The sequence below is a fragment of the Gopherus evgoodei genome, chromosome 10, assembly GCF_007399415.2.
Source record: "Gopherus evgoodei ecotype Sinaloan lineage chromosome 10, rGopEvg1_v1.p, whole genome shotgun sequence".
NCBI lineage: Eukaryota > Metazoa > Chordata > Testudines > Testudinidae > Gopherus > Gopherus evgoodei.
Window position 1 is genome coordinate 21,694,975 of NC_044331.1, and position 26,422 is coordinate 21,721,396.

The window sequence follows — 26,422 nt, forward strand, 5'->3', positions numbered from 1 at the left end:
CCTTTATAGCTAGAGAGAGACTGCCTGGACTTCTGGCTCACAGCCTTTTATAGAGGCCAGCTGGGCCTGTTTGGGGAAAGTTGGCTCAGCTGTGGCCATGCCCCAATCAGCCCAGGCTCCTTGCCCCAGCCACAGCCCTTTCCTGAGCTGTTTTAAGCTCTTCAGGGCAGGAACGGGGTAACCACCCTGCTACACACACCAATAGGGCACATAGAAGTTACTATACTAATTTCTATTCAAATCTACACCTCCATGAGATCCAACTAAACCTTCGGTTCTGAATTTTGCTGTGACATTGAGTTAAACAGAATTACTCTGGATTTACACTGGAGTAAGCAAGAGCACAATATTGCACATGGAGGTCACAAAGTGTTTAAGCCTAAGGAGAATTTGGCATGTTTTATATGCACCCTTCTCTCCATGCTAAAGTATATCTACCCTGTATGCCCCCAGTCACCTAGTAAACCACAATTCTGCAGATTCATCCACATGCTGCAAACACACAGGGCACAATTCTTCCCTCAGATATACTACTAATGCAGTTCACAACACAGTCAATGGTCATTGCACAAGCAACACTGAGGACAGCATAGAGCCCACAGATTTCATATCCAATCGCATCCTATGCAGCTATGCCACCCAGGTGACCAATCCTGCTCAATTATAACTGCACAAAGATTAATCCATTCATATGCTTTTTCAGTCAGTGGACATCATGTAAAAAGAACACACAGATTTGTCCATTCCACTTTTTGAAATTGTTGCTATTTTTTAAATAAAGGAAATTCTATGCAAAAAAGATACTAGTGAAGTGTTAGTGTTGTACTGTTAGCGTTGTACAGTTAAATTAAGAAATAGAAGAGTCAGGAAGTGCAATTAAAGGCAGATGTTCAACCTTAACTATTGGCTGTATGTATTACAAGTCAGTGCCATACATTTATGTTGGCGTAAAATTGGAATAACTCTATAGACATCAATGGCATTTCTTTGAATTCACACTGGTATGTATAATTGAGAGCAGAATCTGGCTCAGAGTCTTTAATTACTGGATTACATAATGCTTCTTGAATAATACATATTTTCTGCATGAGATACATATATCCTTCAGTCACTCCAGACATGGAATTTCTACTGTTATTTAGTCCCTATATTCAAATGTGTAATAGTTACACTATTTTCATACTGATAGGATATACTTTTGGTTATAGTTGTGTAACCCTCTTGAGGTTTAGAGAGCATGGCTCGTTTAAAACCTTGTCCTGAGCCAGAGGAAGTACTGATGGTACCAGGAAGAGGAAGCGTTAGTTGTTAGAGGGGAGTGGAGACAGGAGCAGCAACAGGTTGTGAATGTCTGTAGCTCCAGACAAGAGGGCTACAGCGAGCAGGCCCTCATGTAGTGAAGCTGCTGAGAATGAGTCTGAAGCCTGGCAGAACCAAATAGAGATGTCCAGGACAGGAGCAAGGAACAAATCACCCGGAAAGGACAAACCGGAGCTGGACCCACTATCATGGTTGCCCAGAGCTGTATGGGACCATGTATATTGGGGCTTGTGACCTTGCATTGGAAATAAGGAGAGAGGCTGTAGCTAGTTAAGTGGGAAGGTTGTTGCTCTGTATGGGTTTGCAGAAAGCGGCAGAAGAGGGCACTGAAGGGGTTTGTTGGGGGAAATTTACTGGCACCAAAGATGACCTGGAGCACCCAAGACTCACTGCTGGACTGGAATTCTGCCCAGGACTCTTGAACCTTGAATGTAAATACACTGCTTGGCATCTGCTCTTTCTTATTGTGGTACCACTGGACCTGTGAATGTAACCCTGTTTTACCACTTCTCCTGTCTTCCCCCCTGTTGTTTTTCTCCATTCATTCCTCTGTAAATAAATATTTCCCTTTCCTATATTAACTGTACTATTCTGGTGTGTTTACTCGGGGGCTTTGGAAGAGGTGCCCCTGAGGTGGAAGGGAGTTTTCCAGATGAGTTTCTGCCCATGCCTTTTCTTGGCTGGTGTTCCGGCTGAGTGAACTCCATCTTGGCCACCAGGGTGCTAGTTACACTCGTAAGTGATAGAAGATTCTTTTTCAGATATTATATATTCTCTTCTCCATAAAAGGTCACTTTGTATATTTAAGAGCCTCTCTTGGTCTTGCACATATACACTGCTATACTCTTCCCCCTCCCCATCTAGAAAAGGATAGGACTAGGATAGCCTTATGGTGTTAATTTTGAAACTGCTTCTTACAGGAGTCCTTTTATGCTGTTTTATTATCTATTTATATTTTCCATTTCTGTTTTGTTTTTACCAAAACTCCTCTCTTACATAGCTATTTAATTTCTTTTTTTCATGTAGGTTGCAAATTGTATTAATAAAAATTTAAGTATTACTTTCACACAGGATGGGATATTTGACTCTTGAATTATGTTAAAACTTTGTATTTTACACTCGTCTTTAGATAGCTATGTTATATGAAGTACTTGTTACACACTATTAAAATGAAATGTAATTTTGCTTTTCATCTGAAATTGAATTTTTCTCATAAGCTTTCAGAGACATTTTTTTTAATATATCTAAGAGCTAAGTATCTAGTTGTACTACCGGATATTTACATTAACAGATCACAAAACTACGCTATAGTTTTCTTAATATTTTGCATTGTTAGCATTAGGATTCATATTTGTATAACCTGTTAGTCTTCTTATAGTGTTTACATTTAAGCTTGATCTCAAGTCCCACTGAAGTCAATGCTCAACATTAAGCATGTGCTTTAAGAGCTTTTCGGATTTGAGGCCCTATTCCATATAGTTCTTCTCTAGCACATGATGATAGTCTGTTTTCCTGTCTACTTATTAATATAAACACGGTGTGTCTTCTGCTTACACTGTATAAGTGATAAGACATTGTATTACTCTTGCATCCATACACATTTTAGTAACATGTCATATAGCATAACTAACACTGTACGTGAAAATGAATTAATCATCACTCTGATTATGTTATTTGGGAAATATTGTGGTTGTGTAATTATAATACATACTTTAGTGCTGCATTTCCCAAACCATGGGTCACAATCCCCAAGGGTGGTCATGAAAGAGTACTACTGGAGTTGTGAGACATTGAGCCAGCAGTAAGGAGGGGGAAGGAGCAGGATAGGGGAGGCTAGGGTTCTGGAGGGAGCATGGTCAGCACCCAGGTCCTGCTCTGCTTTCCTGGTCCTCCTGCTGGAACCTTTGGTGCTGCCAGAAGCCTCAAGACAACAGTAAGGAGCTGGTGGTGGAGAGGGACAGCTGGGGAAAGCAGAGGGTAAGGGCACCATGTAGATAGGGCAGGAGAAGTCAGGAAGGCTGCTCATGGTCCCATCCCAGGGCGGCGAGTAGAGATGCATGCAGCTAGCTGCCGTTGCTGGGGCAGGGGTGCCCAGTCCATGCCCTTCTGCCCGCTTTGAGCTGCAATGGCAACTCCCTCCTGGGAGGGAGGTGGGTGATGAGAGCAGGGCTGAAACATTTGCTGTCACAAGAAATACCTGAACTGGGGAACATGTTAACCTTGGTGAGCCCAAAGGGGGTTGTGGGCTGAAAAAGTTTGGGAACCACTGCTTTAGTGCATATACACATAAAAACGCTAACGCTAACATGACTTTAACTCTATATTTTTTGACTTGTGCTTAACTGTGCAGTCTTAATATTGAATTAACATAGTTTTTGCACAGAATATTCATTAAAAGATGTGGGAATAAATGAGTTTTTTCTTCATAAGAAAAAAATAGACTCTACTATCAGAAGATAACTTATTACATGAAGTCATAATCCTCTATTGAGACATCATACAGTTACGTTGGTAACATTAGCATGCAATATTTATTATAAATAAAAGGGCCTATTGAGGCTTTCAACTCATTACAAGGAGGTCCGGGTGGATGACTTCATTGTATGAACACAGAGGAGTTATGAAGGGGATAAAAGATTTATTTATACACAAATATGTTCTCATTAGGAATTCTCTGCAACAACGTAACAGATACACTTGAAGGGCCATTACTCTTCTTTTTAACTATTTGATATTTATATTTCGACTGGCTATGAACATTTACTAGGAAACCCCCCCCCCAGTGAAGAATAAAAAATAGTAATATAATAGTAAGTCTTAACTACTGTACTGCAGTATACATCACTAGTACTAGTGAATTTGCAGGTATTTTTCAAGACTCAGAAGTATCCTATTTTTATTAGAGCATTCAATTGTGAGTGTTCCAGTGATCCATTAAGGTATGCCTTGGTGAGCCATAAAGCCACAGACAGAGTGTCTTCTACACCATTTGTATATTAATGAAACACTGAGACACACCTTGAGATTTCTTAATGCTAAATCATACATTTCATTTTCTTCCAGATTGGATTTTTGATATTTTATACAACATATCCTTTCACTACGAAAATTAATTTACAGTTCAAACCCAACTGGAATGTGTAAAAGCCACCAAGAGCAATCTCTTGTGTTCCAGTCTCAGATCTCTCACTGTCATCTCACTATCATCCCAAACTCTATAAGAACACTCGCTCTCCCACCTCTGTTCTACATCAGAGCTGACAACATCCTCCTCCTTCCTGAGACCAGATCCCATAATCATGGGGTCATATTTGACGACTCCTCCTGCTGAAAAGCCAAGTAGAGAGGCAGAATAAATAACCAACACAAATGATAAACAACAAGAACTAAACCACGTTTATAAGTATGTGTCTAACTGAGTAACAATGGCATCTTATTATTGTCATTCTTGTCCTTGTCCCCTTTCCCCTGACTTGTCCATTAGGTTCCTAACCAGTTTTGTCATATTAAATTTAGCTTCTATACTCTTTGAGACAGATTGTTTCTTCACTAGTTTATTGAGATTCTTAACATATTTTTTGACATTTCAGTTAGAAAGAACAAAAAAAGAACAAAAGAAAGAAATGATTGCACTACAAGATTAATAATATATATATATTCTGGAAAATATGGCTGAGTACACTTATATTCTCCAAGCACTCACTTAAGGTCTCCCATATCTCATCCCACAGTTCTGTAATGACCTAACAGGTCCACCACCATTACTATATGGCCAGTTACTGTATGGACTGTAAACTTTTGACATAGCAGGATGGACTTCGGAGTATTTGCTTTTCATCTTGGATTTACACGAAGGCTGTGCAAAGCTTCTCATTGTGTTTATGTAAGCTGATTGCTAGAGAAATCTTACTCGTGTTTTGAAACAAAACAAAAAAAATCTTATCACTTGAAAATCTTTTCCAATAAAAAAGTGGAAAAATTTCCAACTAGCTCTTGTTGGAATTGACCATGCTGGCCCTTCCAAAATTAACAATTTATAGGTAAGTGACATAAGAAACTTCCATTTCCTATGGTTGTTAATATCATATTTTTTAAACTGACACACAATAATGTCTCCCATTTAAAAATAAAAATACTTAGTATGCTATTTTTAGATAAGGATGGGAATAATTTAGATTGATGAGCCTCTAGAACTGCATCACAAGGCAGAAAATACATACATTGTATTAATTTATTATGATAGAAACAGTGTGGAATGAGCATGGATCATCAGGAGTAATAAAACAAAGCAGTTTTAAGGAAGATCTGACTCAAGAAATCCAAAAATTTCCCTTTGGTAGATTTTACTTGGAAATGAATTACATTTATGAAGCAAGCTGAAAAGAATGAGCTTTGTAATTTATATGAAGACTTAAAAAAACCTTCATGAGCAGACATACTCTTATGGAAATAAAAACTGTAGATTTTCACTCCATTCTTTTGGGACTCGCTTTATGAACTCTGGCATGGCAAGTGATAGAAAATCATTCTGAAGTGTTTCCAAGTTACCATTTTAAAATTCTCTATTTCAACTGGCTCGTGCTAATGATGCACAATAAAAAAAATGGGTTTTTAGAAGCTTCTGTTGCCTACAACCATCCCTTTCAATCCTGCTATTAACTCTTTACCTCCCCAAGAGTCCAATCCAGCTCCCATTGACTTCAGCGGGAGCTGGATCAATATATTTGTTAACTTCAACTACTGGGCAAATATTGAAAAGTTAGATAATTCAATGGGGCTTCCAAATTATTTTCCTCTGAATCTGCATTATGTCAGGTATAAAAATAGCCTACTTTTGTTTCCAGAATGGGTTTTTCAATGCAATCTAGGTGGCTTGGGAGATTCACAATCTGACAAAACAAATATTTCATTTTGCAAAGAAAATATATAAGTTTTCCCATCTATCACAAAAAAGTCTCGGAAAGCTATTCAGAACCCAGTGCACGTTTCTTCTTCACAACTCATTTTCCCTTTTATTTGTGACAACCTAGGCAATAATTCACAGCTCACTGGGTCTCCTAAATAACCCCCTTTATATTTACATGGTAGGCATACCCTCATTACCCAGCAGGATTCAGCTGTACTGACAGGCAGTCATTAGGCATTCTTAAGGCTTTGGGGGTTTAACATATCCTCCTCTAGTTAGTATCTTTTAAAAAACCCTTGTATGGGTACCTGCTCTACAAATAAATAATGAATCTTGACAATTTCACAAAAAAACATAACTGTCATTTTGTAATTTTGAAGTGTTTCCTCCTTTGGGTCTCATCCAGACTCCCACATCAAGTCTTTAAAACTCAGAAGCATTTCATCAGTCTGATGATTGTTATGTTTCTTCTTTTTTTGTTGGAAATTAAATGAGCTACTTGAGTGACTTTGCTGAAACTTTTATAAGTGTACACTTGCCTTATGTATTGCAGTTAATTTAATCCAGCATTGTTCAGAAGTCTGGGAAAGAACAACACTTTCTCTATTGCCATACTAAAAAAGCTTGTTAGAAGACAAAAATAAACTGGAATAAAGAAAAAGAAAAAATGATAGTGAGAAAGAGGTTGTGTCTAATATTGCATATAGTTGCCACTAGATAGGTGTGACCTAGTCATCTGAGCAGAACACAATGAGCCAGGATTCCTGGGTCAGAAGCTCATACTGGCTCAGAAACTGATTTTCTGTGGTTTAGAGAAAGTTGCTTAAGACCCTACCCTGCAGCCTTCATTCATATCAGTCAATTTGAGACTACTCAAAGTAGAGGCTGCAGGATCTAATAATTTCTCTGCCTTACTTCCCTGCATGCGCACTGTGGGAATAAGACTATCTCACAGAATTAAATAGTAAATGCAAAGTATTATTACTGAGGGTTTAGAAGAATAAAAACCTGAAAACCTACCACTACTAAAGTTTTACACTGTTGTAAGTTCTGATTTCAGTGGAGAAATACCAGCATAAAGCTGGAGTAATGCCAGGGTGAATCTGTTCCAGAGTGTGATTAGTATTGAGAACCTTAAATTCTGGGGAAAATCCATAAACTGATTTGTTGACTGCACTGGTGAATATTTCAGACTAACACATCAAGACAAATTATAATAGCATAAAAAACCTAAGAAATTTGATTTTCACTTGAGAAAAAAGATTCAGTTATCTTTTTGGTTTGCAGTTGCCTTTTTCTCTTTGTAATAGTCTAATGGCTTAATTGTGGTATGTGATTCTTTGATGAGGACCAAGGGCTTCATTATACCAGATCCCACATGTAATATTGAGTATTATATTAGATATGCTTTGACTAAAGAAGCAAAGAGGCAGAACCAGAATAATTATAGTTTTCCAAGTAATTCTTGTAATAAGACAGGCAATTTGCCAGCAATTTTTGTGGTCAAGAAGTCATGACAGAATGGGATAAGGGAAACGATGTTAATTAATTCTCAATGTCAATGCTAACTATTACCAAAGTTAGCAAGAACATTTTGAAACATATAAAAATCAAGACATTCATGGAAGTGTGTTTACCACGTTACAAAGTAACAAGAAACATCACTGTGCACACAGAAACAAATACCTTTATCCCACAGTGTTTGACTGAAAGGAAGGTTGCTAATCGAAAGTGAATTGCATAGACTCTTTTTCATTCTATTGAAGAGCTATTTCTCTGTTTTTATTATATTTTTGTTATAGTATATTTTAGTTTCCAAGGTGTTAACTTGCACTGTTAAAGTTTCTTTAGGAGGTAATCTCACCGTTTCAATTGAGATACTTTGATAACAATGTTTCTTTTAAACTTATTATTTGTATAAAGTTCAAGCTAATAAAAGTAACTTACCCTATTAAAAGAAATCCTGGAAGCAGAACAGCATTTTAGGATGCTAATTGCTCAAGTTACTAGCCATCCATGAAGCATATGCTGAAAACACTCTAAAGGGTTTAGTAATGCTTCTTTAAGTCATAAATCTTTTACAGGTACAATTATGTGAGAACAGCAATAGGAAAAGCACATTAAACATCTGGAGTCAGATGGGTTTACTGAAGTAAAATTACAAAATTAAATTTAGATGAACTTAATTAAAAAGAGGATCCAATTTAATATGGACATTCATCACATTCTCATTGAAATCCTTTCTTGCCTCAAGAATATAATAAAGTTTGAATACAAAAGCTGTATAAAGGCTGAAATGAAGTGTGAAAGGATGATCAAATACAGAAATTCAATAACAAGGAAATCTCTCACCCCCTTTACATACATGCATGCAGACAGACAGACAGACCCACTTTAATAGCACAAATTATCTATTTTTTTAAAAAAAAATTAGTAATAATAAGGGAATTAAATTGGTAACTGTAGATGTTCTAAAGGTCACTATTCTTACAGCCCCTGCTATACATGGTACATATATTGAGAATGTAAGCATGGAATTTTTATACGTAGTTTTAGCAATGGGAGTTGCACAAGCAAATCTGAGGGCAGATTTGGTCCAGAGACTCATTCTCTAACTTTACCTAATAGCAATTACATCTTGAAGTGTTTAAAATGTTGTTTTCTTGTCCTTAAGTAGTACTTGGCTTACTTCCATTTCAGTCAATGAGAGTATTATCACAAGACTGGGCCTTACATGCCTGTGATGGATTTTTATTTGCTTTAATTCAGAAATAACAAATGAGGCTCCTTTGCTTTCTTTTACTGAATCATTAGAGCTCTCTTTTTTTCCATGGTTAAAAGGTCTTGTCGTTCAGCACCACCTAGCCTTTGGTTCTCACAGGTTCTCCACCTCTCAGCAGCAGCACTGACTTGCAGGTCCCCAGGTTACAGTACACCAAGAAATCAAAGAGTGATACAGAACAGTTTGGAAAGCTTCTAAAATTGTTACTAGGATCATGATGTTTGCCTGCACAATAGTCTTTACAATTTGCTGTTCAGCACTTAATTAGATTTTTCATGGCTACTTGATGAGGCAAGGCACTATTAAAACTGTATCTTTTTGTTTCTAATAAAGACGTATTCTGGTTACCTGGGCCCTGATGTAGATATTGTTTTCTCTAGAGACACTCAACATGTTCCAGTTTTACAAAGTCACTCAACAATAATGAAATTTCATCTGCAGTGAGGCTTCATAATATAAAATGATATCATGTTTACGTTATTATATAGAAACCTGTATGCGATGGATGGGAATGTGGCAGACATAACTGTTGTAGGATACCTCTTCTTAATAATCAGTAGTTATGATTAAGCTGCAAGATTAATGACAGGAAACTTGTAAAGGAAATGCTGGAAAACAGTGGAAAATCCAAACTAGAAGTCATTTGGGCTATATTCTGTCATTTCTTGGAATATGCAATAAAGTTAAGTATGAAAAAAGTTTGGATGTGTTTCCCCCTTAGTGCAAACTTTGTATATAGTCTGATGCAAAATGACTTCATTGGTTGGAAGAGTAAATTCAGGTGCATGACTTCATTGGGCTGTATCCTGCACAACACAGCTGTCATGTGCTGCACATAAAAACATCAGGTAAAAACTGGAGAGCAAGTCAATTATTCCCCTTCATTAAGGAGAGAGCTACTACACACCCACCAAGTTAATCCTTTCTAATAGCAGGAGTCAGGCCAAATTGGAAAGCACTTTGCTAAGTGTCTTATTTGCATATTAAGGATTATGGGCATCCATTTGCCGTCCACCCAGCCCCCCTCTTTCTTTACACCTGCTCTTGAGAGTAAAGCAGGAAACATGCTGAAGACTAATTTTGCCTCCTTGTGGAGCCTTGAGACCTTGCATGGTCATCTAGACTGCTCAAATTTGCACCAGAGCACAATCTTGTACTCTCTGCTCCCAACAACACAAGGACCAGCGGAACCAAGGTTGTTAATCCTAGTTCCATGCATCATTGCAAATACACACTGCATGCCAGGGGAAAACTGGCAAATTTGAGGGGCTTGAGGCGCAGCATCTCATAGAACTAGGCCCAGTACAAACACATTTAAAAGAATTCATTAGTGATTTTCAGTGTTAGGCTAAATGTTGCTATTTCTTGGTCTTATTTAGGTTAGGAATGATGTAAAATTTAACTAATAAAGGAAGAACAACAGCACTACATGTTTTATATATATTTCCATTAAAATGTTATGGCATCTATACTAGTTTTATTTTATAGCTACTCCTAACCTTCTCTCTGTTGTTCCATGTATATACACATGCTGGTAACAGATATTGGTTGCATTTGTCACGAGTACTGTAAGGTAACCTGTGAACTGGGATTGTAATGAGATACCTATCCTACATATTTAGAAAAAAATACATACAACATTAAATATTGGGTCTGGTTCTGCAATCATTTGACATACAGTACATCCATTCATGTCAATGGAAATGTTAAATGCAGACTAACAGCATGATGGGACTAAACATCTCCATCCCCATCTAAATGTCATCAAGTCCAATATTATAATCTATAGACCAGGCATCCCTTACATACTCCTGCACCAAGGGTATTTGAGGAGTGGAAGGAATGTGTGTGTCAGAGTGGGAGCTTGGGGGCTGCTCTAATTTATGATAGTTAGCTATGGTTATAAGAGGCAATATGACAGTCCAGAATTGCTCTGACCTTTCTCTACTATCAGTTCAGAATTTCCCTTCACCAGAATAGGTCTTGGCTTTCATTATATAGCCATAAAAAAATCTGCTTTTTAGTTCTCAGGAGCACAGAGGGTATGGAACAAGAACTGAGAATATGGCTCAGTGTCTGGAAAGTCAGGTTATAGTTATAATGACAGCATTAGACTGGGAAGGTATTGGTAGGACTTGTCACATTTGCTGTTTCCCCTCCAAGAGGAGAAATGTTGGAGGTCATTTTATTGCAGATGATCACCAAGATTGTGGAAAATGGATGCGCTCTCCAAAATGCACACCATTCCAGTTCAATTTCAATGCCTTTTGAGAGCAACTGCTCTAATACAATGGACAATGAAAATGGCCTGATTCTGCCCTGAGCATAAATAAAGACTTCCAATTTTCCTTTGTAAACTATCAATTATTATTACTATGATGAAAACTGCTCATTACTTCTGTTGTTCAGACTTTACCATCAACTGTTGACCTATCCAGTAATAAGCTGCCTTATCTCCTTGTGATGGTCAAAGAGAAATATTAATCTTGTACGAGTTTGCTTTAAGTGCAATTTAACATCTGACAGTAATATTATAATGTTATTTACTGTTTTATCTTTAGATCTTACCACTGAGAGCAAATGTGAAGATCTTTAAACTGTTGGCATCAGTGTTCTCATACAGGCTGGCATGAGCTCAGGTGGGTGATCCTGCCAAAAGTCAGAAAAAAATATTAATCAGACAGATGGTTTATTTTACTCGTGCTTTCCCAGTATCCACAGAAAGCGTATTTATATATGCCTGCTGCAGGTTTAATGATAAGACCATTAAGACAGATCTGAATGCAATACACCAACTTGTTGATTTTTTCAGGAACTGTGAACATGAATACTGATTTCCAAAGGGCATTTTCTATAGAGAAATTGTCCTTTCATGAATGCAACAAAACAATGCTACCAGGAAGAATAACAGTGCACTGCATGGTTAGTTTTAATAAACTGTATTAGAAAGATGGTCAATGGCATGGGGCCGGGGGGAAAGAAAAGAAAAAAAAGCCAGTGGCCAATCTAAGATTAGTGAAGTGTAGTATCAAACACAGTTCTTAATTCTAGATCTAAGATGCTTTGAAGTTCATGGAAATATGCCTCCTAGTAATTCTAATATGGGATTATCTCTCTTGACATCAGAAAAATAATATTCAGAGATGGCATTTAAGAGCTGACTTGTACAAAAGCACTTTAGGAGCAAGCAAACTTATAATTTTTACCATATGCAGAACATTTTTAATAATACTATTTAAGTTTCTACACACACACACACACACACACACACACAGAAAACTAAAAACTCTAGCAAAAAGATATATTGAAAAATATATTTTACATAACTAATTTGTCAAATTATTCAAAATAGCTTCTGTTTAGGATGCTGAATTTCTTGACAAAATGCAACTAGACTTAAATCAAAAGCAAAGAAGAAATGGACTTGACAAGAAAGAGACCGTTGGATCATCTGACCCTTGTCTATTTTCACATCATGATAATTATTAATTTTCATAGTGGGCACCAAATTCAAGTTGCAATATACAATAATAGGTAATCAGGAAAGGACTCTGAAATATACGTAGTATATCTGAAATTAAAAAACTACAAAGAGCTATAGCTGATCTTTAGACTTGTATAGCAGAACTTCACAATTCTTTCTCTCTCTATTGTTCAGGCTCCCTGTGAAAATATTATCATTTTTTACTTTGTAACAAGTCCTTTCGGGTGAGATTTTCCAGGGCACCTAAGAGAACCGGTTGTCTAATTCTCTTAAATGTTTTTGAAAATCCCACCATTAATGCATTAGATAATTCCTTATGTACCAAACAATTTCCCAATGCCCTTCACATTAATCTACACACTTAAATCTTTAAATTTTCACACAATAGTCTTTGATCAAAGGTTTATTCTGATAGTTTACTGTATAGTTAACACATTTTTTTTAAAAATTACAATTAAAGTGTTCCCAGCTTCTAATACTCAGAGAACTCTTTGTAAAATAGATCAACTTTAACATGACAAAGGTGTCTGGACTTTTAATACCTTTGGAAGAGCATTCCATCAAAAGGGTGCCGGAAGTGATAGTTTAGTAATTTAAGCATCAGTTTTGGAATACCTCAGTGACCATAGAACCATAGCTTCAGATCCCAGCAGAGTTCATTCAGCCCTCACATTTCCCAAGGTAGATAAAGAGCAGTATCTCTGCACATTCTATTAAAGCAAATCATCTCTTACATTGTATACTGCTCTTTGTTTTTGCAGCATCTGTGCGCACATTTGGGCTGTGGTTGTGGTTTCAATATATATGTTTCAGCAGAAAATACTGATTGTTAAATCAGTACTTGGTGTCAAATTCATAGTACACAAACTGTTATATATAGTTATATAGCTATGTTTATACTCAGTTATATAAATCATGGCATATCTTAGGTATACAAACCAAAAGTGTGATATGCCAAGAGGCTGCCACAACTCACTCATTCTCACATGCACACATAAATGCTGCATTCTTCTCTCACACTGTCAGAAGCAATTTCCATCTAGCTATGTTCTCTTGCACAAAGTGCTATGAAAGAGTTCACTAAAATGAAGAACATTTTGAACTCCTGTTAGTAACATGAATTGAATTCTACTTGGATGATGTATAAAGGATGAAATTGTGCAAACTGCATGCACGCACTAAGGACTAAGGACAGCAGAGTTGTGCTGCCTCCAGAGAACCACTGGGAAGAGTTGTGAGTCAGGAAGGAACATTTCTTCCCTGAGCAATCTGCTATGCTGGCCATCCTCTCCAGTGGTACAATGTACCTCCCCACCCCAAATGTTCCAGGCCAATTGTTCAGGTATTTGGCGATGTTCCTACCATCTTCCAGCCCCTCATCACCCCTTTGGGGTGATGCACATCCCAGGGCCACACTGAGGTAGAAGTCCCTTCACTCCTTGAATTCAAGAATTGCAGTTGTGTATGGCTTTTATGCATGGGGCCCAAGGGAGGAGGGAACGGAAGCTCCTTGTACATATACTTCCCCTCCCCCCCATATTAATGCAGACCACAGTATGACCCTAAATGAAAACATATCCTTATATAAAGCAGCAAAGAGTCCTGTGGCACCTTATAGCATGAGCTTTCATGGGTGAATACCCATTTCATCGGATGCATGTAGATACAAAGTGGGTATTCACCCAAGGAAGCTCATACTCCAATACGTCTGTTAGTCTATACGGTAGGGTACCACAGGACTCTTTGCTGCTTTTTACAGATCCAGACTAACATGGCTACCCCTCTGATACTTGATATCTTTATATAGGTCACAGATGAAAAGAACAAGGTGAATTGATTAATTTAATCTAGCCATGGAATTACAGTTCTCTAGCAACTATTACAAATCCACACCATGTCTCTCAGTGCTGGATTGTATATTTAGATCTCTGAGTTGGCTAAAAGATGTGTAAAATCACAAGTAGGAAGAGAACACTCTGTTTACTTCTCATCTTAGGAGGTTCCCATGAGTTATTTTTTCTTGAAATGTGGTCATAGCCATACCTAGGTGGAAGTACATGAACAACTGATTCACTGGGTTGAAACCTTCCACTTTTTTCATGACCATGATTAAATTTAGGGATATGGAGGCCTGGGTCCACTGCACTTTTGGGAGCACAAAGGGATTACATTTTGGACAGAAGCTGAAGCTTGCAGCAGAAACACATGAGTTATATTGGTTTAAGGGGCAACAGATGTACAAATTTCAGTTTAGAATAAAGTACTTGGTATTGGAGCTGAGAGAAGATTGGTATCTATATTGCAGAATGTAAAGCATGACTAGATACATAAAAATGAACTCAAGAGCCAATGTACTCAAAAGCCAGACTGCATGAAATCTTAAAAGCCAAGCCAGATGAAACCTCTCTCTCTCTCTCTCTCTCTCTCAGTCAAATCCAGAGAGCGGTCAAGGTGGAAGCAAGGGGCATGGAAACACAGCATCACTTATTAAAATGTCTCCTTGCCAGGCCTGCCTATCCATAGTCAGATTGGGCTGATGTGCCAAGAGAAGTGGAGACACCCTACAATGTGGGAACAAAGTGTAGTCATCTAAGGGTTGGGGCAAGGAGTTAAGGTAGGCAATCTTTTCCTCCAAACTGCCTCCTCCCCCACACCACCCAAAGTGCTCAGTGGATCTTAGTCTCATTCTCTCCCTGTTCAGTTCTGCTGTGGGGCTGCAGTAATCCCTGCACAGCACTCGGGATGTGGGAGAGAGGATCCCTACTTTTCAAGAATGTTGATGATTAAGAGTGAGGGGTCAGATATTGGGTCTTCCTTAATTATCCTGAATGGAATATTTGGCTCAGTGGCCACATCCTATCTCCAAAATTACACCAGTGTTCACAGCTGATAACTGGGAGGGCTGATTTAGGGCTGTGTGGCCAAAGGTTCCATCTTCAGCCATTAAAGAGAAAGTCATCCCAGTTCCCAGATCTTGGAGATCCATTGTGCAGATGCTGTACCTTTGTTGGTCATAGATCTTTGAGACAGGTAATGGAGAGCAGATCAACTTCTTATGTTACATTTATTTTATTTTTCAGTTGCTTTACTCCAAATTTCATTGTTGTTTCTGACACTTCCAAATACATTTTCTAGCTGATTCTGGAAATTAAGAAAAGTTGGTGTTTTAATACTATCACTGAATAAGTACAACAGGCCCAGAAGACTTTTCACTTCAAATGCAATTATTAATTTTTGTATAACATTGCTCATGCAAAAGTATTATAGAACACATTGAAGTCAGACATGAACTTTGCATCAATAAGCTATGTACAAGAGGTTACAATGTATCAAAGACGGCATTTGTAGATGTGGTAGGACAAGCATGAAAAAGGGTGCAATGACCAAGTGACAAGGAAAAAAAGCTTCAGAAGAGATGGGCACAGAATGCAATGGAATTTGCAAGCCAGTGAAGGATCTTAAAGGTTTGGGAAATTTTCTCTACTGGAAAATGGAATGGAGAAGACACCATTCCAAAGACTGATGATAAGATGAACCATCATAGTCTGGATAATTTATAAACACAGGGAGACCTTAGAGAGACCACAAGAAGGAGACTACACTTGTCAAGAGGAGGAGAGAGGAAGAAATGCTAAAAGCTTTGACAGAAGAGTGGTTGATATAGTGCCTGATGTGGATGATGTTATGGAGCTGATAGAAGGCAAACTCAAAGGCCTGGGAGATATGAAATAAAAGGAGAATTTGGGGAGAATTCGAACACTCATGTTCCTGAAAGTAGGAGTGAAGGTAAACCAGTATGAGAAATGGAGAGAATGAAGTTTTGGTTGAAGCTATTCTTATTAATGACAAAGTAATGGAGTTTAACACAGTTTTAGCTGAACCAGAGATTAATAACACAGAAGCAGAGAGAGTAAAAAAGAGACCAAGCTTATGAAGGGAACAGAGATTTAAGTATCATCGTTCCACAACTGACATCCAAATGTGAATTCAGAAAGGAAGTGGCTAAGGGGAATAAGGGAATTAAAAGAGTAAAGGGGCCCAAACATAGAATCCAGAGGGGCTCTTAGTGGAAGAATCCATTAGCAGAGGAATTTACATTCCAAATCACAAAAAGGAGCAGCTGGATACATTGCGGCAAATCCAGGACAGCAAAGTACCTGTGACCTTAGCTGGTTAAGTTGTTGTGGCAGGGTGCTGTCTCAGAGCACATCTCTTCAAGGCACAACATGGCCAGACAGGCATGCCAGCTTCAGTTTCCTCTTGCTTCTCCCAAATAACTTGTTCACAGACCAAATCCTTCCCCCTGGTTAAGGGATTCCACAGGCCTCTTTTGTGGGGCGATGCAATGGCTCAAGCCGGCTTCCCAGATTTACTAGTAGGGTTCCAGCTCTGCTTCATAGGGCCTCTCTTCTCTGTCCCTTTATCTCTCCAGAGGCGCTTTTTTTTTTTTTAAGATCATCTTCACCACAGTGGGATGATTTTAGATGCATGACCTGTCTGTCATGCCACTTTGCTTATTTCCTCCATATGAGGTGGCAAGATGATTGTGTCACAGATGAGGCTGAACCCATCTGCCCTTACAGAGGCAGTTACCCTGTGACAGTTTTGTGTCATAGTCTCTAGAACCAAGTGAAAGGAGGAAGAGGTTGGATGAGGTTTTAAAAAGAGAGAGAATATTATTAGTCACATGTTAAAGGGCATTTTCAGAAATCTGGAAGTGGCACAGCTAGATTAGAAACAGCAGTAGATGGTCTAATAGATGAGAAAAGATACCTTTTTCCAAATTTTTGCTGAGAGGAAAGATTCATAATAATTCTTAATTTTAATATATCTTATCCTAGTCAACCATCATAGTTTAATCCATTGGTTCACACATACAACCATTAATTTGGTGTAGACTATTCTCCAGTTCAGTTGTGCTACATAATAGGAGTGAAAATGCAGCAGTTCAAAACATAATGGATCATTTGGAGTGAGATCTATAACTATTTTTTTCTCTTTCATACATTTGTGTTTCATTTTCCCTTCATTAGATTGAATGCTTTGAAAATACCATAGAAGTTTCCAAAATATTTATGTATTTACATATATGCAAAAAAGGTGCATCTATCTAGGGCGACCAGATGTCCCATTTTTAAAGGGACAGTCCTGTTTTTTAGGACTTCTTCTTATATAGGCGCCTATTACCCCTATCCCCCTGTCTCATTTTTTAATGGTTGCTATCTGGTAATCCTGCATCTATCCATATACTCTATGTTATATCAAGGGCCTCAATATATCACAACCTTGCTACCCCAACTTAACTATAGGGCAGCAATACAATTCAGCATAGGCCACTACTAACATAACCAACAGTAATGTAAAACTCTGCAGGAAGTTGTTGGTGTAACTCCCTACAAATAATGGAAATCTGATACTGAAAGTATTTCAAAACCCTGATATGACAAAATATTGCAAGTTTGCATACATCAAGGAAATGTTACATTTTAAAGTTTTATGTGGGGAAAAATGAATCATGTTCAACATTGCTCATAATGCTATAAAATACACAGAAGCGAGGTTAATTGAAAAACCAAAGTAATATAAAAATATGCTCAACCTGTACTAAGAATAAATATGGTGTGTAAATTTCTACTTAGCCTAATGGGATAGTGAAAGCTTTCAATGAACATCAGTTAAAGAAATGAATGAGTAAAAGCATGTAATAAGTATTAGCCAGCTGGCATATCACTAAGCTTGGCACAGATACAGGAGACCTCCACCACCATGGAAACATTTCACAGATTATTTTGTCTCCCACCCAAGAAGGAAGAAAATCCCCTGTAGGACAAAATTGGTATTCAGTGGTTAAGACTATCAACTTCTAGGGAAAAAACGATGTGGTTGTCACAACTGGAGCTGGGCCACACATATATGGACCTCCTTAAAAAGCCAGTCATCTATTTTCCCATCTGAAAGGCCCAATATTAAGTGTACAGTCTTTTTCTCCTCATGCTACTTTAGACATCTCTGCCATGCCAGATGCGGAAAGTTATAGAGCTACAGGTAAGAGGTTAGTAAGGAATGTGTTTTTGTAGCACTTATAAATTAATGTCAAGGTTAGATTTACCTGTGTCCTGTTCCTTTAAAGATTGAAGGTCTGTTTATGGGATCAAAGGGGATAGCTCTGCTTGCAGCAGTAGAAATGTGTGTGTTCTAAGAGGACTGAGCAGCAATGGGGCTTTCACAAGCTGTATTTGTTTTTTTTTTTATATCAAGTTTAATAAACCTTCAGTTTTAAAACTGTCCCTGGTCTGGGAGAGTAGCATTTTGAATGAACCATAAATGAGGCTTGCTTTTTGTAATAAGTTTATTAAACCAAGTTCTGATTGGAACTTTTACAGGCAGGACCTTCCACACTCTGGAAAGACAGGCAAGAATCTCTCACACAATATTCTGAGCCTACTGTAAACACACAATGCAATTAGCAGTCCCACCCTATTTCTGAGGGGATAGATGCAATTAGCCAAAATACAAACAATTTAAAAAAAAATTCACTTCTGAAGATAACAATTTTCCATATAAATGTTCTTCTCTGTGACCAGAACTAAAGTGCATGGAGAGGAAGGGGCTAAGATATTCCCAAAGAGCTCTCAGTAGGCATAAAACAGTTAGTACCCAATTCATGCCCGGTGCCACTGGAGTGTGTGGGGGCAAATATTACAATATCATTTCATCCTCTACCTCTTGGGCTGGCAACCCATGAACCGCAGGTGAGGGACCATTGTGTACCCACAGTATGTATGAGGGTTAGATATCCAGTTACATACTGTGAGCAAGGGAATATGGGAAAGAGAAGAAAAATATTTAATTTTAACATAGAATCATAGAAATGTAAGGCTGTACAGGATCTCAAGAGATCATCAAGTCCAGTCCTTTGCACTGTGACAGGATCAAATAGACTTAGACCATCCCTGACAGGTGTTTATCCAATCTGTTCTTAGAAACCTTCAGTGATGGGGATTCTACAACCTCTTTTGAAGCCTATTTCACAGTTTAACTACCCTTAAAGTTAGAAAGCTTTTCCTAATATGTAACCTAAATCTCCTTTGCTGCACATTAAGCCCATTACTCCTTGTCTTACCTTCAGTGGACATGGAAAACAATTGATCACTGTCCTCTTTATAACAGTCCTTTACATATTTGAAGACTTATCAGGTCTCCCTCAGTTTTCATTTCTTTAGACTTAACATGCCAGTTTTTTTTTAGCTTTTCCTCAAAGGTCAAGTTTTCTAAACCTTTTATCATTTTTGTTGTTGTCCTCTGGACTCTCCAATTTGTCCACAGCTTTTCTAAAGTATCATACCCAGAATTGAACATATTACTTTAGCTAGGGTTTCACCAGTGCCAAGTAGGGGGACAATTACCTTCTGTGTCTTACATATGGTACTTCTGTTAATATACTCCAGAATGATATGAACCTTTCCACAACTGCACCACATTGTTGACTCATATTCAGTTTGTGATCCACTATAAACCCCAATTCTTTCCTACAGTACTACCACCTAGCCAGATAGTCTCCATTTTGTAGTTGTACATTTGATTTTTCCTTCCTAAGGGAAGCACTTTACACCTGTCTTTAATGAATGTCATGGGTATCCCGTTTCTTTTGCAAGATTAATTCAAGTATCGGTGATTTTTTTTAAAACACATTTCAGGGATATTTCTGATGGGCAGCAAAACTGAGTTTATTTACGTGGTACCAAACTTTTCCAGGTGTTCCTTCCATATCTAGTGATTTATTCCACAACATGACCACATCTCAGGAATTAATCCTTTCCCATATAAAGTAGCTGATTTAGCTTTCATCTCTAGCACTCTACCCCAATAGGGTTGTATTGGCGAGTTCTTCTGCCTGTAACTAGTGCTTGAAAGTTAATGTAACTAATATGCTAGTGACCATTTGCTCATAATCCTGAGAATATCCTGAAGACATCAAGGGGGACATTGTTGTGAAGAGGAACTCACAATAGTCTGTCTTCATCAAAATTAGTGTTCCTGCATTTGGAAGGAGTGGGCCTACATATATACAGAGGCATAGTCTGCGCAGAGTTACAATCATAACCTTTTTCTCTGTTTTAAGAAAACAGCCTAAAAGCAATAAGGACCAAATTTTCAGAATTGCTTGTGCGTAAAAGTGCATACACATAATTCGTGTACTCAGTCACAAACATAGGATATACAGCTTTGCATATGGAATTGTGTGGCTGTACACATCCTTATAGTCTTTGATGGCATGTTTTCTATACTCTGTCATTGAGATGTTTTTGTCACTACCAATTTACAGTGGTCTAGCCTGATTCCGTTATTTAGAATGACACCGTAACTGTCAGTCAATTAATGGCATTTACCATTCATATCATCTGCAATATCTATATGGGAAAAAACATCAGCACCTTCCGAGATCCCTTTAAATGAACTTGAATACCTCGAAGTCAGTCAACCCTACCCACTTTCTCTCCCTTCCCCAAAGCAGAGATGTATTCCCTTACACTGCCCAGTCAGCCAATGTACCCACATGTTGACAGTCATATCCAAATTATAGCAACACTTAACAAAATACTGTCTAATTAAGAACTAGAAAAGAAAACACATGAAAACGAAGCAAAACATTTTAACTTAATTTCATCTAGTCATGAGCTACAAAAACTTGCATTAGAAGACTATAAAATTTAGCTTTATAGTTATAAACCTTTGAACTTGGTAGCTAACATACTTGAAGGAATCTTTGTTTCCTAGAGCATGAACCTGTACCAATGAAATCAATGGAAATTTTGACATTTACTTTAATAGGAATAGAATTAGGCCCTTAGACCCCTGAAGCTGCCTGTTCCCAAATCCCAGCTCCAGTGTGGTAGTGTGCCAGTCTAGTCAATTAACACCCCAAATCCATCTTTTATAATCTGAGTATTATAGATATTTATACAGTATATATATTCTTTTGCTTTTGGCAGAGAGACATCAATGTTTTCAGAAGTGTTTAGAGTATCACTTCAACCACTTCATCCTTAATAAAAATAGAACTCTAAGTTTTAAAATTAAATTTCTAAAGTAACATCAGATCCCCACAAATATTCAGTCTTTCAACTCCCCTCTGCATATTGTATTTGAAAAGTCCTTTCCTCCAGTGTAGAATATTCTTTTAAAAATGCCCTTGGAAGACTTCTGCCTGTCTCTATGGATGTTTGGGTAAACATATTTGTTCAAGCAATTTTGTTTAGCATGGTAATTCAATCTCTACCCCGGGGGGCTCTTTCTGCACAGGATGCCTGCCCACAGCTCTACCTGCAAAGTTACATTACAACAGACTTCATAGTCACTGTTAACTTATAGAGAACTCCAACTCACAAAGCAGGCACAATCATCTGTCATAGCCTGCTGTAAAAAAATACAGTATAGATTTTTTTTCTTACTTCAGGCTAAAAATTGCATGTAGCCACCATTCTTCAATAGTTTAATATCACACTTAATTATCGACATCATTAAATTAGGAAATCTGTTTTATTTTGGGATCAGCGGGCACAATGTGTTTGTCAGCTCATTTAAAACAGATAACTAGACTTGGAGTATGACTTTCATATATGGGGACCAAGTGGAGAGTGCTACTGTATTTCAAAGGAAAGGTGAAACAATAGTGATCATGCTGTGAACTGAATAAGCAGAGAGTCTATGGAGTGATTTACAATTCTCATTGAAGTCAGCATGCAACAAAGTCCATTTCTTTTGTTGTGGTAGTGATTAGTGAATATAGTTGACCTACAATACCTACTGGGTTTAATACAATGTTTTTCATATAAAGCTAAAGGCTGAACTCACAATGTGTTTATTTCTTTGATACCATTCCAAGTTTTTCAGAGAGATATCTCTCTCTGCACACTGAATTAACTGAAGGGGTGTATATAATTTAGAAGGTAACACAAACAGTAATTATTAGTAAAGTAATAGTTCAGACCTAGTCCTGCTTGTCTTTTGATGCAAGGAATACTAGTAAAATGGCTCCAAGTGTGAGAATAGAAGAGCCATAGTAAAATAAACTTGAAAACGGTGTCTCAGATTTTCCAAGCCACCAAAGGGATTTGGATGCTCAACTCCCATTAATTTTAATAGGAAGTTGGCATCCAAATCCCTTTTGTAGCTTTGAAAATCTCAGGTCAGAAAGTTCTTCTCAATTCACATCTTTTATTTAAAGATTAAAGATAACTGACAGTCTTTGGAGAATCAGAAAATCTACAGACTCAACATTTATTAGCATGTCAGTCATAGTACTGGTGATTATCATCATCATCCTCATCATTCATTATTTGTTTTTGGTAATGTCCACAGTGTGATGGGTGCTTTCTGAACACTAAAGAAGGCATGGTCTCCATCCTCAAAAGTTCACACCCAAAAAGGACAAAATAAAATAACAGACAGATGGAGAGGAAGGGAAAGAGGACAACAGACAAGGACAGCAGACAAGTGGTGGAATGGCTATGGCCATGTCCCAATAACAAAGGTTTAATGACATTTTACATATTTTATATAGATACACAAACATAAACACACAAATGTACAGGCAACCCCAGATACAACCATTGTGTTATATTCACTTTTAGATGTACTTTTCAGGTGAAATGGGCTTTTGGGAGGGATTTGAATAGCGTGGATCACCACCTCCCATGGAAATACCCACTGGAGCAGGTCTGTGTATGTCATGGCAGTTCTCTCACCCCCATGCTCTGCACAAACCTGTCAAGGCTCTCCCCATACACGGCTCTCTCTGTAATCCCTTCCAAAGAGAGGTGGGCTCCCTTATGCAAACGGAACCATACGAGTTACTATAGTCACAGGGTGTATTAACTTTCTCCGGTCTTTTTGCAGGAGTCTTCGGGTGGGGACACATTTAGGGACACTGTTGTGGACTTGGTTAATCCCTCCTGCCCACGTGGGAAGTGCCGAGGCACATAGAGGATGCCCTCCAAGACTTTAATATCCAATATGCACACATGTATCCCAGGGCTAGTCTACACTGGGAACTTACATGAGCATAGCTACATCTCTCAGGGGTGCGAAAAATCCATGCCCCTAAGAGATGTAGCTATGCCAATCTAACTCCCAGTATAGACAGTGCTAGACTGAGGGAAGAATTCTTCTGTTGGCCTAGCTACAGCCTCTTGAGTAGGTGGATTACCTCCACGATGGGAGAACTTTCCTGTCGGCATAAACAGTGTCTACAACTGAGGCACTACAGTGGTGCAGCTGCAGTGGTGCAGCTGTGCTGCTGTAGTAGTTTAAGTGTTACTCCTGGGGGAATTCTGCACCACTAGATATGTGCAGAATTTATGTCTCCCATAGATTTCTGTTTCCCCACCAAAAAAAAAAAAAAAGGACTTTCTGATGGGGAAGCAAAGGGAAACCACAAAAGTGGTCATGCAACCCTCCCCAGCAGTATGTTTTGGGTGCCCAGGGCAACCAGCAGAGAGGTAAATCACTGTGGAGTGAGGGTAAGAGGGGGGAAAACAAAGCTGGTGGCTCCTACCCTGTGCTAGGCTCAGCTACTAGTCCTGGCTAGGCTGGGGAGGATGGGGCTTCCTCTTTCCTTGCATGGCATCAGGGGCTGGGTCAGAACCCCAGATTTCTCCTTTGGCTGTAGGAAGCTCTGAAACCCCACCCCCCACCTCATGCTTACCGCACCCATTGCTCCTCAGCTGAAGTGGAAGGGATCACTTTACAGGGAGCTGCTCCCCCAACTGTCTAACCCCTGTGTATCCAGATCCCCTCATACCCAGACCCTCCCACTGAGCCTCACCCCCCCATACACACCAAGACCCCCCCTGACAAGCCCTACTTTCTCTGCACCTGGACCATCCCAACAAGCCACTCACACTCAGATCCCCCCCCAATGAGCCCCAACCAGCTGCACCTGGATCCCAACCCCACTGAGCCCCATTCCCCCAGCATATGGACTCCCCACTGAGTCTCCCACACCCAGAACACCCTGCTGAGCTCTATTCCCCCCCACATTCAGACCCTCCCGCTGAGCCCCAACCACTTTCACCTGGACCCTCCCCGCATTGTCCCATTACCTTGCACCCAGAACCCCCACCCCCAACAAGCCCCTTGTGCATCCAACCCCCCTCCCCCACATGGATCCCCCACTGAGCACCCCGCACCCAGATTGTCCCACACAGAATCCTCTCAACCCATACCTGGATTCTCCCCACACTAAGTCCCTCTACACTGGTGGTTCATAATCATCCTGTAATCAACCAGTATTCCTAAGACTCTCTCCCGCTCTGTCATTTCCAACTTATAAATCCCTAGCTAATACCAAAAATTCTTGTTAGTCCCTAAGTGCATGGCCTTGCATTTTGCACTATTAAATTTCACCCCATTTGAATTACTCCAGTTGCTTAAGCTAGCCACTTATCCAAAGAAACCACAGTTCAGTGGCAACTGTATGGAAGGAGGTCAACCTTAAGAGAAATTAGAAGGGAAAATACATAGATTTAAAAAAAAAAACCCTGTTGAAACTAATAATTTTTGCCAAAAGTAAAAACTTTCACCTCACTTGAACATTGTGCATTTTCAAGGTTTTCTTACTAAAAATCCTGTGTTTTATTTGTAATATAAATTGAAGCTGAAGACTATATGGTAACTCTATACTAGAAGTAAAGTAGACAGTCTTTACATATAATGGGCCAAATTCTTCTCTGAGTCATTTCAGCGTACAGTAACTCCTCACTTAATGTTGTAGTTATGTTCCTGAAAAATGTGACTTTAAGTGAAAGAGTGTTTAGTGAATCCAATTTCTCCATAAGAATGAATGTAAATGTGTGTGTGTGGTGGCAGTTAGGTTCCACGGAAATTGTTTTTGCCATACGGTACAGTACTATAGTTGGAAGGTGCTCCTGCCTTACCCCACACAGGCACAGCCCACTGGCACTGGAGACAATGAGGCAGGCAAGGAGGCTGAAGGTAGTGTAAGGTAGGAGAAGCAGGTTGCACAGCAGCAGCTTCCCCTACTCTGCCAATATCAAGGGTGGGGCGGCTCAACCCTCGGCCCGCCCACTTCCCCCCTTCTCCCAAGCTCCCACCCTTAACCTGCCTCTTCTTCCCCTCTCCCTCCTTTACTCCATACACTGCGTCCTCGCTTCTCCCCCCTTCCTCCCTCCCGCAGCAATCAGCTGGTTTGTGGCATTCAGGAGGCAGGGGAGGGAGGGGGACCCTGTGTGCCAAGTTCTCGCTCCTTCCTCTTCCTCCTGAATGCCATAAGCCAGCTGATTGCTGCAGGCAGGAGGCAGCATGCAAGGGTTTACCTCCAAACCTCCAATATCCCAACTTCTACCACCTCTACAGTCCATCTGAGAAGCTGTATGCAGAGGGCTGCAAATGCAATAGGTGTGTTCTGCAAACTGGAAATGTACCACTTACATTGCTTAAAATGCTTAAAATGTCTGATTAAGTGGTCATAGCATGCAAATGCTACATGAGTTTTTTTCAACCCTGTTCAAAAATGGATAGGGAATGGGTGCAAAAAAGTTGCACAAATTTTATATTATATACATGTCAGCTACCATGACAAGTGAAATGTTCACTAAAACAGGTTAGGTGTTATAACAAATACACCTTCATAACAACAGTGCCAGCCTTCACTTATTTTTGCTGCTAAAATACCTTATTGTTTGGATTAAAGGGAGGATATTTATAAAGTGAAAGAGACTGTGTACAAGATGGCAAATTGACAGGAATCCTGTAACAAATTCCTCTGAACCTCACAGGGAATTGAGTTTTAGATAAACATAATTTGAATACACCATTTTGGAATGATAAAGAGATTTGGAAAGTAAAACACAGGATCACTACTTCTATTCCAAGGCTTTCAAAATTAATTTAGTTTTTAAAAGTGTTG

At 38.9% G+C, this 26,422-nt stretch overlaps 1 protein-coding gene across 2 annotated transcripts in view; it reads right to left on the reverse strand.

Annotated features, from left to right (window-relative positions):
• The window catches only part of SEMA6D (semaphorin 6D), a 658,493-nt gene that overhangs the window by 174,774 nt on the left and 457,297 nt on the right, over positions 1-26,422 (reverse strand). For both annotated transcript variants that reach the window (XM_030577939.1, XM_030577940.1), the window contains one exon: positions 11,577-11,657. The gene's annotated coding sequence lies outside the window, so the exon portion shown is untranslated. The remainder of the gene's footprint in view (positions 1-11,576; positions 11,658-26,422) is intronic.